Source organism: Scyliorhinus torazame, chromosome 6, assembly GCF_047496885.1.
Source record: "Scyliorhinus torazame isolate Kashiwa2021f chromosome 6, sScyTor2.1, whole genome shotgun sequence".
Classification (NCBI taxonomy): domain Eukaryota; kingdom Metazoa; phylum Chordata; class Chondrichthyes; order Carcharhiniformes; family Scyliorhinidae; genus Scyliorhinus; species Scyliorhinus torazame.
This window is the reverse complement of record NC_092712.1, coordinates 270,407,576-270,419,709: the sequence shown is the minus strand read 5'-3', so window position 1 is coordinate 270,419,709 and position 12,134 is coordinate 270,407,576. Positions and strand designations below refer to the sequence as shown.

General features: G+C 50.1%; 1 long non-coding RNA gene across 1 annotated transcript in view; it reads left to right on the top strand.

The window, feature by feature from the left end:
• Positions 1-1,561: 1,561 nt before the first annotated feature.
• Positions 1,562-12,134, top strand: part of LOC140425809 (uncharacterized) — a 42,633-nt gene continuing 32,060 nt past the window's right edge. The window contains exon 1 of the long non-coding RNA XR_011948022.1: positions 1,562-1,658. This is a non-coding gene — a long non-coding RNA (uncharacterized lncRNA). The remainder of the gene's footprint in view (positions 1,659-12,134) is intronic.

Sequence of the window (12,134 nt, the reverse complement as noted above, 5' to 3'; positions counted from 1 at the left end):
TATGTGTTCTCATAGAGAAGTACTCAATAACATGGCAGATAATTATAAATGGTACTGTCAGTTTATAAATAAGGACTGTAATAATATAGTGTTCATTACGAATAATTTTTAATTATAGCCTTTTATCAAATTGTAAAATAATTGCATTAATGGAATTCAATGTCTCTTTCATTACTGAAAAATATAATTAGTAGTTGGATTATCCACTTTATCAGTTCTGATTGGTTATCAAATAGACATTAATCCTCCAATGAGTCTGAATGAAACGACTAAACCTTGACCCTGATTTTAATTCTCCCCTACTTGGTGAGGAGGGGCAGTTACACTGATGGCAGCAGCTTGTTCACTATGAAATCCTTACCCTTTCGCCATGACTAATGTTAACCCGGGGATTTTCACAGTAACTTCATTGCAGTGTTCATGTAAGCTTACGTGTGACACTAATAAAGATTATTATTATTGCTCTCGTGAGCAGGTGATTGGACATCTGTGGAAAGGCAGTGGGATCCTGCTTTTCATAATGATGGGAGAATTTATGAGACTGCAGAATGGCTTGAACCTCTCAGCTAGGACCGGGTGTGCCACCAGCTTCAGGGTTCAAGACGTTGTTCCCTCAACCCCATCAACATCCCCTACTGAATGATTTGAGTTTGAAGCCTGTATTGCGAGCAAGCTGTCCTCGATGTTCACATCCCAGTCTCCAGTAAATAACTAAAAAAAAGCAGACTGTACCCTCCCTGGATGGAAACAGCCATTGGTATACTGTTCGTCTATTATACACCTTTCAATTCACATAGCATACTGGGGACAGCTTTCTCCTAACGCAGGGCCCAATCAAGGATTAGGTTCCTCACCGTCTAAGCATTTGTCAGATCCAGTACAGGTTCTACATCCCAATCACTTTACTGAGTAATGAGATTCCCCTTGTATGGGAACCACATATCCATGTTGGTTGATACGAGATTACACTCCCTGTATAGCAGTCATTCACTGGGGCAGCAAAACCCATTCCTTTGATGTACTGTCTGTCTTTTGGAGCTTGCAGTTGAAATGAAAAAGGCTCATTATACTGTTCAGAGTTTCTGCTCAATGCAATTTTTTTTTGTCATTCCCTTAATTGCTCCAACTCTTCATTAACTTTTGGAAGGGTATAACATCCTGAGGATACAACTTATGGAACAAAGGAAGCAGCAAAATAAAAAAAATCAAAGATAAGAAGAAAAGAATATCCACATGCACTCATTTAAGTATTTTTGCAATTCAAAGTGACCTGAATGAGAAACCCCCCTCTCCATTTTGGTGACACAAGAGCTCCACTTAGAGAAAGGAAGTTCTGCTCTTTAGGGCCATTCAAATTCTCAGGCTCCGCTTTGTGAAGTCCCAGTGGGGACTGTCACTGATCTTTAAGCCGCACAAATAGATTTTCAATGGCACCAAGATGCAGCAATATTACTGGCAAGATGTTGGAACGAGTACAAAAAAATTGACTGCGCAGTAATGCAGCAATGAATCATGAACCAATTGCGCTGCCACCAGCAAGTCAGAGAGAACAAAACCCTGTCTAGGTTCCCAACAAACTCCCGCAGACACTGTTGTTCCGTTAACATTTTGGTGCCGCCACACAAAACAGAGAGAGAGAGAAAAAAAGGACACAGCACGTAAGTAGTAAAACAATTTGCCTCCTGTTTCTTTCCTTCAGATACCCTGTCACAGAGTTTCCTCCGTGACCTAAATCCTCCTTATTTCTGTAACCTCCTTGAACACTACGAGAACTCTGTTTCCCAAATACAGACTGTCTTCATTCACCCATTGTCAGCCATGCCTTCAGCTAGGCGAAGATCCAAAACTTTAGAATTCACCCTCTCCATCTCTACCTCGCTTTTCTTAAATCTTTCCAATTAAGTGGCAATTTAGCGTGGCCAATCCACCTTCCTTGAACATCTTTGAGTTGTGGGGGTGAGACCCACACAGGCACGGGAAGAATGTGCAAATTCCACACGGACAGTGACCCGAGGCCAGTATTGAACCCGGGTCCTCGGCGCCGTGAGGCAGCAGCGCTAACCACTGCTTCACCGTGCCATCCGACCTTTCTCCTCTTTAAAACAATCTTTAAAATTTTACCATTGGAGCAAGTTTTTGGTTATCTCTCCAAACGCCTTCTTTAGCTCGAACCACCAGAGGAGGTTCTCAAGAATGATCCCTGGAATGAAGAGCCTGTCGTATGAGGAACGGTTGAGGACTCTGGGTCTGTACTCGGTGGCGTTTATAAGGATGCAGGGGGATCTTATTAAAACTTACAGGATACTGCGAGGCTTGGATAGAGTGGACGTAGAGAGGGTGTTTCAAATTGTTGGGGAAACTAGAACCAGAGGACACCATCTCTGACTAAAGGGAAGATCATTTAAAACAGAGATGAGGAGGAATTTCTTCAGCCAGGGGGTGGTGAATCTGTGGAACTCTTTGCCGCAGAAGGCTGTGGAGGTCAAATAACCGAGTGTCACTAAGACAGAGATAGAAAGGTTCTTGAATAATGAGGGGATCAGGGGTTATGCGGAGAAGGCAGGAGAATGGGGATGATCAAAATAACAGCCATGATTGAATGGCGGAGCAGACTCGATGGGTCGAGTGGCCTAATTCTGCTCCTATGTCTTATGGTCTTATGGATGCTAACTTTTGTCGAAGATAATGCCCCTGTGATGCATCTTGGGATGGTTAACTATGTTAAGATGCTGTATACAGCCAAGTTATTTTGCATGTGGAACTGGCTTGTCAGAAAAAACACCGAGATCTTGGTGAACTAACCCATTTAAAAAGAAAATTTGAATATCGGGTCAGGATTAGAACTGAAATTTATAGGGCAAGTATAAATATAGATACCATGGAAATGCAATGATTCCTATGGGTTGGGATTATCTCTGGAAAGAAACCAGATATGAACAAAATGAATTTGACCTGCTGAAATAAATGGGACAAAAAATTGTGTCAAATTGGATAGTTTCATTATTTTTTAAAAAATAATATTTTATTAAGGTATTTGAAAATTTTTATAACAGTAACATAAACAATGACATCAACAATGTAAAATAAACATTTCCCCCCCCAGCCCAATCTTCATGCACCTCAACCATACAACAACAATCCACCCGCACCACCCCCCCTTTGGAATACTGCATCGGCTGACATTTTAATTTTCCCCGAGAAAGTCGACGAACAGCTGTCACCTCCGGGTGAACCCTAACATTGACCCTGTTACGGTGAACTTTATTTTCTCGAGACTGAGAAACCCAGCCATGTCACTAACCCAGGTCTCGACACTCGGGGGCTTCGAGTCCCTCCACATTAACAAGATCCGTCTCCGGCTACCAGGGAGGCAAAGGCCAAGACGGCGGCCTCTTCCGCCCCCTGAACTACCGGATATTCCGACACTCCAAAGATCGCTACCTCCAGACTCGGCACCACCTATATTTTTAGCACCGTGGACATTGCCTGAGCAAAGTCCTGCCAAAACCCTCTAAGCTTCGGGCATGCCCAAAACATGTGGACATGATTTGCTGGGCTTCCCGCACACACCTATCCTCTACTCCGAAGAACTTACTCATCCTAGCCACTGTCATTTGTGCCCGGTGGGCTACCTTAAATTGTATCAAGCTAAGCCTGGCGCATGATGATGAGGAATTAACCCTGCTTAGGGCATCCGCCTCTATCTCTCCTCCTAGCTCGTCTTCCCACTTGCCCATAAGCTCCTCCACCGGAGTTTCCTCCGCCTCCAAAAGCTCCTGGTAAATATCCGATACCTTCCCCTCTCCCACCCAGGTACTGGAAACTACTCTGTCCTGTATTCCCCATGGTGGCAGCAGCGGAAAGGCCGGCACCTGTTTTCTCAGGAAGTCTCACACACTTGCAAATACCTAAAACCATTCCCTGCTGGCAATTTAAATTTATCCTCCAAAGCTTTCAAGCTGAGAAAGCTCCCATCTATAAAGAGATTCCCCCATCCTTCTAATTCCTGTCCTCTGCCAAATCCGGAACCCGCCATCCAGCCTACCCGGTACAAAACCTGTGTTTTTTATGAATCGGGGTCCAAATCGATGCTCCCTCCACTCCGTATATCTCCTCCATTGCCCCCAGAACCTCAGAGCCACCATTACCACCGGACTTGTTGAGTATCGGGCCGACAAGAACGGCAGAAATGCCATTACCAATGCTCCCAGACTGGTGTCTTTACATGACGCTGCCTTCATCCACTCCCATGCCGACCCCTCCCCCACTCCCCACTTCCTAATCATGGCTATATTAGCCGCCCAGTAGTAATTGCAACGCCAACCCACCCTCCCGCCTACTGCACTCCAGCAACACTTTCTTCACAAGATCCGTCTCCGGCTACCAGGGAGGCAAAGGCCAAGACGGCGGCCTCTTTCGCCCCCTGAACGACCGGATATTCCGACACTCCAAAGGTTTTACTCGCCCACACAAAGCCCGAAATAATCTTATTCACCCGCTTGAAAAAGGCCATAGGGATGAAGATGGGGAGGCACTGAAAGACAAACAGAAATCTGGGGAGGACCGTCATTTTCACGCTCTGTACCCTCCTCGCCAGTGATAGCGGGAGCATGTCACATCTCTTAAAAGTCCCCTTCCATTTGATCTACCAACCGGGATAGATTTAACTTGTGTAGTCCCTCCCATTTCCGGGCCACCTGGATTCCCAGATATCGAAAGCTCTTCCCTACCATTATAAGCGGCAGCTCTCCCAGTCTCTTCTCCTGTACACTTGCAGGATTGCAAACATCTTGCTTTTCCCCATGTTCAATTTATACCCCGAAAAATTTCCAAATTCCCCCAAGATTCGCATTACTTCCTCCATTCTCTCCAACGGGTCCGCAATGTACAAGAGCAGGTCATCTGCGTAGAGCGAGACCCGGTGCTCCAAACCGCCCCCCCCCCACCGAACCAGCCCTTTCCAGTTCCTAGAGGCTCTTAATGCCATGGCCAATGGCTCTATGGCCAGAGCAAACAGTAACGGGGAGAGGGGACACCCTTGCCTAATCCCTCGGTGTAGTTTAAAATACCCCGACCTCAGCCGGTTCGTACGCACACTCGCTACTGGTGCCTGATAGAGCAACCGCACCCAGTCAATAAAGCCCTCACCAAACCCAAACCTTCCCAGCGCCTCCCACAGGTAATTCCACTCCACCCGATCAAAAGCCTTCTCCGCATCCATCGCTACCACCACCTTCTCCTCCCCTCCTTCTGAGGGCATCAAAATAACATCTAAAAGCCTTCGAACTTTGGCCTTGAGTTGCCTGCCCATTACAAATCCCGTCTGATCTTCCCCTATCACCCCCGGGACAAGGTCCTCTATCCTTGTGGCCAGTATCTTAGCCAGCAGTTTGGCATCCACATTCAGTAGAGAAATCGGCCTGTATGACCCGTATTGTTCTGGAACTTCTCCCATTTCAGGATCAATGAAATCGAGGCCTGCGACATTGTTGGGGGGAGGACTCCCTTCTCTCTTGCTTCGTTAAATGTCCTCACCAGCAATGGGCTCAAAATCTCTGAAAACTTCTTATAGAATTCCACCGGGTAGCCATCAGGCCCCGGGGCTTTGCCCTACTGCGTGTCCTCCAGCCCCTTGATTATTTCCTCAATCTCAATTGGGACACCCAGCCCCTCCACCAGGTCCTCCTCCACCCTCGGGAACCTCAACTGATCCAGAAATTGCCTCATCCCCTCCACCACAGCCGGGGGTTCCAACTCATATAATTTACTGTAAAAGTCCTGAAACACCTCGTTCACACCCGCTGGGTTCAGGACAGTGGGCGAGATTCTACGACCCCCCGCCGGGTCGGAGAATCGCCGGGAGCTGGCGTGAATCCCGCCCCCGCCGGTTGCCGAAGTCTCCGGCACCTGAGATTCGGCGGGGGCGGGAATCGCGCCGCGCCGGTTGGCGGGCCCCCCCGCGCGATTCTCCGGCCCGGATGGGCCGAAGTCCCGCCGCTAAAATGCCTGTCCCACCGGCGTAAATTAAACCACCTACCTTACCGGCGGGACAAGGCGGCGCGGGCGGGCTCCGGGGTCCTGGGGGGGGGCGCGGGGCGATCTGGCTCCGGGGGGTGCCCCCACGGTGGCCTGGCCCGCGATCGGGGCCCACCGATCCGCGGGCGGGCCTGTGCCCTGGGGGCACTCTTTCCCTTCCGCCTCCGCCATGGTCTCCACCATGGCGGAGGCAGAAGAGACTCCCTCCACTGCGCATGCGTGGGAAGCTGTCAGCGGCTGCTGACGCTCCCGCGCATGCACCGCCCGGAGATGTCATTTCCGCGCCAGCTGGCGGGGCACCAAAGGCCTTTTCCACCAGCTGGCGGGGCGGAAATTCGTCCGCCGCCGACCTAGCACCTCAAGGTTGGGGCTCGGCCCCCAAAGATGCGGAGCATTCGAGCGATGCCCGTCTGATTTGCGCCGTTTTGGGCGCCAGTCGGCGGACATCACGACGTTTCCGGAGAATTCCGCCCAGTATTCCCGTCTCTACTCTTTACTTTACCTATCTCCCTGGCCGCCTCTCTTTCCTGAGCTGGTGCGCCAACATTCTGCTTGCCTTTTCCCCGTACTCATAGATCGTCCCCCTTGCCTTCCTGAACTGTTCCACTGCTTTCCCTGTGGTCAACAACCCAAACTCCAACTGTAACCTCTGCCGCTCCCTCAGTAGCCCTGCGTCCGGGGCCTCCGAGTATCTCCTGTCCACCTGGAGTATCTCCTCCACTAATCTATCCCTCTCAGCCCATTCCACCTTTTCTCTGTGGGCCCATATCGAGATTAATTCCCCTCTGACTACTGCCTTCAAAGTTTCCCAGACCATCGCTGCAGAGACCTCCCCAGTATCATTTGTTTCCAGGTACTTCTGGATGGAACTTCGTCCGCTAGCAACCCCACATCCAATCTCCAAAGCAGGCGTTGCCCTCTCTCCACACTAACCCATAGATCCACCCAGTGCGGGACATGATCCGACACTGCAATTGCCGAATACTCAGTACCCACCACCTTCTGCATTAGCGCCCTGCTCAGAACAAAAAAGTCGATGCGAGAGTATACCTTGTGGACATGTGAAAAAAAGGAAAACTCCTTTGTCCTCAGCTGTGCAAACCTCCATGGGTCTACTCCCACCATCTGTTCCATAAAACCCTTCAATTCCTTTGCCGCAGCCGGCCTCCTCCCTGTCCTAGATTTTGACCGGTCCAATTCCGGATCAATGACTGTGTTGAAGTCCCTTCCCATGATCAGGTTATGTGACTCTAATTCTGGGATCTTACCTAACATCTGCCTCATAAATTCCACGTCGTCCCAATTTGGAGCATAGAGGTCACAGGTACCACTCGCAACCCCTCCAGCTTCCCACTCACCATTATGTACCTACCCCCCTTGTCTGACACGATTCCCCCTGCCTCCAATGCCACTCGTTTGCTGATCAAGATCGCTACCCCCCTGGTCTTTGAGTCCAGTCCTGAGTGGAACACTTGACTAATCCACCCCTTCCTCAATCTCGTCTGGTCTGTAACCTTTAGGTGTGTCTCTTGTAGCATTGCCACGTCCGCCTTCAGTTCCCTCAAATGCACGAACATGCAAGCCCTCTTGACTGGCCCATTCAGTCCTCTCACGTTCCATGTGATCAGCCTGGACGGGGGGGGCTTCCAATGCCCCCCCCCCCACCCCCTGCCGACTAGTCATCACCCTTTTTAGGCCAGCCTCGAGCTCACACCCTCCGCTTCCTCGAGTCCCCATTTGGGCTGTCGCTGTTCCCGAACTCCCATTTGTCCCTTCGTAACAGTTCCTCCCCTGTCAGCAAAGCAGCACCCCCCTCCCTCCTCGCCTAGCAACTAGAAACCTAATCCCCCAAGTCAAGCTCCAACTTAACACCTGCTCACCCCCTACCGCGCTTCCAAGAGTCAGCTGACCCATGTTGACTCGATAGCTCCCGCCCCTGGCACCAAGCAGTCTGTCTCCCTATTGTACTCTCTTCTCTCCCCCCCACATGAATAAACATTTTAAAAGCATCACATTCCCCAGTAAACAAACAACAGAAAAAACAGTGAAGAAACAGTCACTTTAGAAAAATAGTCACCCAAAAAGCAGAACTAAATTCAAAGCCCCCCCCCCCCCCCACACACTCTAACAAGATCCCTGCAAGACAGATCAACCTTTAACCATACACACAGCCCATTATTTCACATAGAGCTACTTAAATTTATACAATCCAGCAGCACAAATCGCTGCCACAGTACTTCTCCAAGGCTTAAGTGTCTTTTAATTCGCCTCGAGCTTCATTTCTTTATTAAAGGTCCATACTTTGTCTGGCGTTTCAAAGTAGAAGTCCCGTTCCTCATGTGTGACCCACAGACGGGCTGGGTACAGCATCCCGAACTTCACCTCCTTCTTAAAGAGGGTCATTTTTGCCCGATTGAACCCAGCTCGCCTCTTGGCCAAATCCGCTCCCAGGTCCTGATAGATGCACAACTCACAGTTCTCCCACTTGCTGCTCCGTTCTTTCTTGGCCCACCGCAAACGAGTTCCTTGTCCATAAAACGGTGAAAACATACCACCGTGGCCATCGGCGGTGTCGTGTTATTCACCCTGGGGTAACACGGACTGCAACAGGATGCGATGAACGGTAAAGCACACACCAAACGTAGGCATTGGTTCAATACGATTTATTGAACTTCTGTAACAATGAACACTGCTGGCTGTGGGTTGACACTCTACTACTCTAAATGTACTAACTCTAACTTACTAGTTCAGGCTAGCTCTGATCCATGTGTAGAAGGTGCTGACTGATATATACAACCTGACTGTCACTCCAGTTATCACCAGTGGAAAGAGGCAGAGTGCTGATGCCTCGTGTGTTTTATAGTTGGAAGCCCTCCTCTGGTGTTCTGTCTGGTGATTGGTTGTGTTCTGTCCTGTATGTTGATTGGCTAACCTGGGTGTCTGTCACTGCCTGTTTTTACCTCATGATGTGCATGGGTGCATATTATGACATTCCCCTTTTCAAAAAAAATTTGTCGGTTGCTGAGAGCATAGACGACATATTTACAGATATAACTATTTCCAGCAAATGGCGAGTGAATGCATATGTACATGTAAGGTGTCTAGAGTGCAGATAAAGAATAATATGTACAAAGGAAATATTTATAAGTCCAATCTCTGGGGCTGGCGTCGGATCCTTGTCGACCGCCTGAGAGGTGGAGGTGGGGACAAAGGTGCCTTGACAGGCGGGATTGCAGCCAGATTGGTGGCCTCATGGAGCGAGGTGTCCGGAAAAGGCAGAACGACAGCTGGGAACGTGAGATCCGGTGGTGGGCAGGTAAGTTTGCGTAGTGCCCTTCTGTTGCGCCTGACAATGGATCCATCAGCCATGCGAACCACGAATGACCTGGGAGCAGCCTGTCGAACAACAACAGCTGGAGCTGACCAATCTCCACCAGGCAACTTGATGCGAACAGCATCTTCCGGAGAGAGCACAGGCAAATCAGTAGCATGAGCATTCTATGTCAGCTTTTGCCGGTTTCTGAGTTGCTGCACCTTTTGCAGCACTGGGAGGTGATCCAGGTCAGGTAAATGAATGGCCGGAACAGTCGTCCGCAGGTCACGATTCATAAGGAGTTGTGCCGGAGACAAACTGGTGGACAGAGGGGTTGCCTTGTACGCCAGGAGCGCGAGGTTACAGTCAGAAGCTGAGTCCGCAGCCTTGCAGAGCAGTTGCTTCACGATATGGGCCCCTTTTTCGACCTTCCCATTAGATTGCGGGTAATGCGGGCTCGAGGTGATGTGCTTGAACTGGTATAGCTTCGCAAAGTTGGACCACACTTGGCTGTAGAAGCAGGGACCGTTGTCGCTCATGGCCGTGAGCGGAATACCATGCCTGGCAAATGTCTCCTTGCAGGCCTTGTTGACAGTCCTTGATGTGAGGTCAGACAGTTTCATCACTACGGAGTAACTCGAGAAGTAGTCAATTATAAGCACGTAGCCACGCCCATTGGCGGGAAAAAGGTCGATTTCCACCTTAGACCATGGAGAGGTCACAATCTCGTGTTGCTGGAGTGTTTCTTTGGGCTGAGCAGGCTGGAAACACTGGCAAGTCGCACAATTGAGGACCATGTTGGATATGTCCTCGTTGATGCCAGGCCAATAGACAGCCTGCCGGGCCCTGCGCCTGCATTTCTCGATACCGAGGTGCCCCTCGTGGATCTGTTTAAGCACTAAGCTCTGGAGGCTGCGAGGAATAACGATACGATCCAGCTTGAGGAGGATGCCCTCGACAACTGTTAGGTCATCCTTGACATTAAAGAACTAGGGGCATTGCCCTTTCTGCCAAACATTTGCAAGGTGATGTATGACTTGCTGCAGAAGAGGGTCCTTGGCAGTCTCTTCTCGAATGTTGACGACTCGTTCGTCTGAGGCCGGGAGGTTGCTGGCACACAGTTGCACCTGTGCCTCAATTTGGTGGATGAAGTCGACCTGTTCACAGGGCGAGGTGATGGTGCGAGACATGGCATCCGCAATGATTAGCTCCTTGCCCGGTGCGTAAACCAATTCGAAATCATACCTGTGGAGTCGAAGGAGAATGCGCTGAAGCCTGGGCGTCATGTCATTCACGTCCTTGTGAATGATAGGGACTAGGGGTCTGTGGTCAGTCTCTACTGTGAAGGTTGGAAGACCGTAGACATAATCATGGAACTTTACAATACCGGTGAGGAGGCCCAGGCACTCTTTCTCTATCTGAACATACCTCTGCTCAGTGGGAGTCATGGCGAGATATGTGTTCCTCTGGGGTCATGGACCATATAATGACATCATCACCATAAACTCGCACACCCTCAATGCCCTCCAGCATCTGTTCCATGATCCTGTGAAAGATTTCAGAGGCTGAAACAATACCAAACGGCATGTGGTTGTAACAGTACCTTCCGAAAGGTATATTAGACGTGCAGAGCTTCCTGCTAGACTCATCCAGTTGTATCTGCCAGAAGCCACGCAATGCATCGAGGTTCGTGAAGAAATTGGCATGTGCCATCTCACTGGTTAGCTCCTCCCGCTTCGGGATCGGGGAGTGTTCCCGCATTATGTTTCGGTTAAGATCCTTGGGATCTATACATATGTGCAGTTCTCCAGAGGACTTCTTCACACAGACCATCGAGCTGCCCCAGTCAGTCGGTTCCGTCACTTTAGAGATTATACCCTGATCTTGGAGCTCCTGCAGCTGCGCCTTTAAATGGTCCTTCAGAGGAGCCGGCACCCGGCGTGGTGCATGGATCACAGGCATGGCATCAGGCCTGAGTAAGATTTTGTAGCGGTACGGCAGCGTGTCCATCCCACTGAACACATCCGGGTATTGTGACAGGATTTTGTCAATGTCAGCCTGAAGATTCATATTGGCAGAGGACATGGCATGTACGCGCTGGACGAGATTGAGTAGCTTGCATGCATGGGCACCAAGCAGGGAAGCCTTGTCAGGCTTGACGATTTCGAATCGCAGAGTGGCTTTGATGGCCTTGTTGGAGACATGCAGGTGACAAGACCCTAACGCAGTAATGGCATTGCCATTATAATCAAGCAGCTGGCAGGCCGGCGGAAGAATTTCTGGCTGCCTTTGGATGCGAGCAAGATCTGCTTGAGATATGAGATTGGCTGAAGCACCAGAGTCCAGCTTGAACCGGATGCTGCATTGGTTGACAAGTACGACAGCACGCCATTCGTCCGCAGAATCCATGTTGAGGATGGGTAGGCGTGTTGCTGAATTTGAGGAGGCCTTGTCATACGTGGTAATGATGCCCACACGAAATGGGGGCTCCAGGCAGTCGTCCTCTGGATCCGCGGTGTTACCAGGTTCCGAATCCAGCAGCGCTTGCTGCACACTTCAAACTCGGCCCACGATCGGAGGTGCAGATCTGCGCAAGGCTGCACAATGGCCAGGCTTCCCACAATTTAAACATTGCCTGCCTCTTGCAGGGCATTGCTGCTTTAAGTGGGCGGTGCCGCAGTTCGGGCACGTCATGACGTCGTAACGCTCCGTGCGTCGTCGCACATGCGCAGTGCAGTCAGCGCCGCTCGCACCTGTGCAGTGTGGTCTTCGGCCGCTTCGTTCT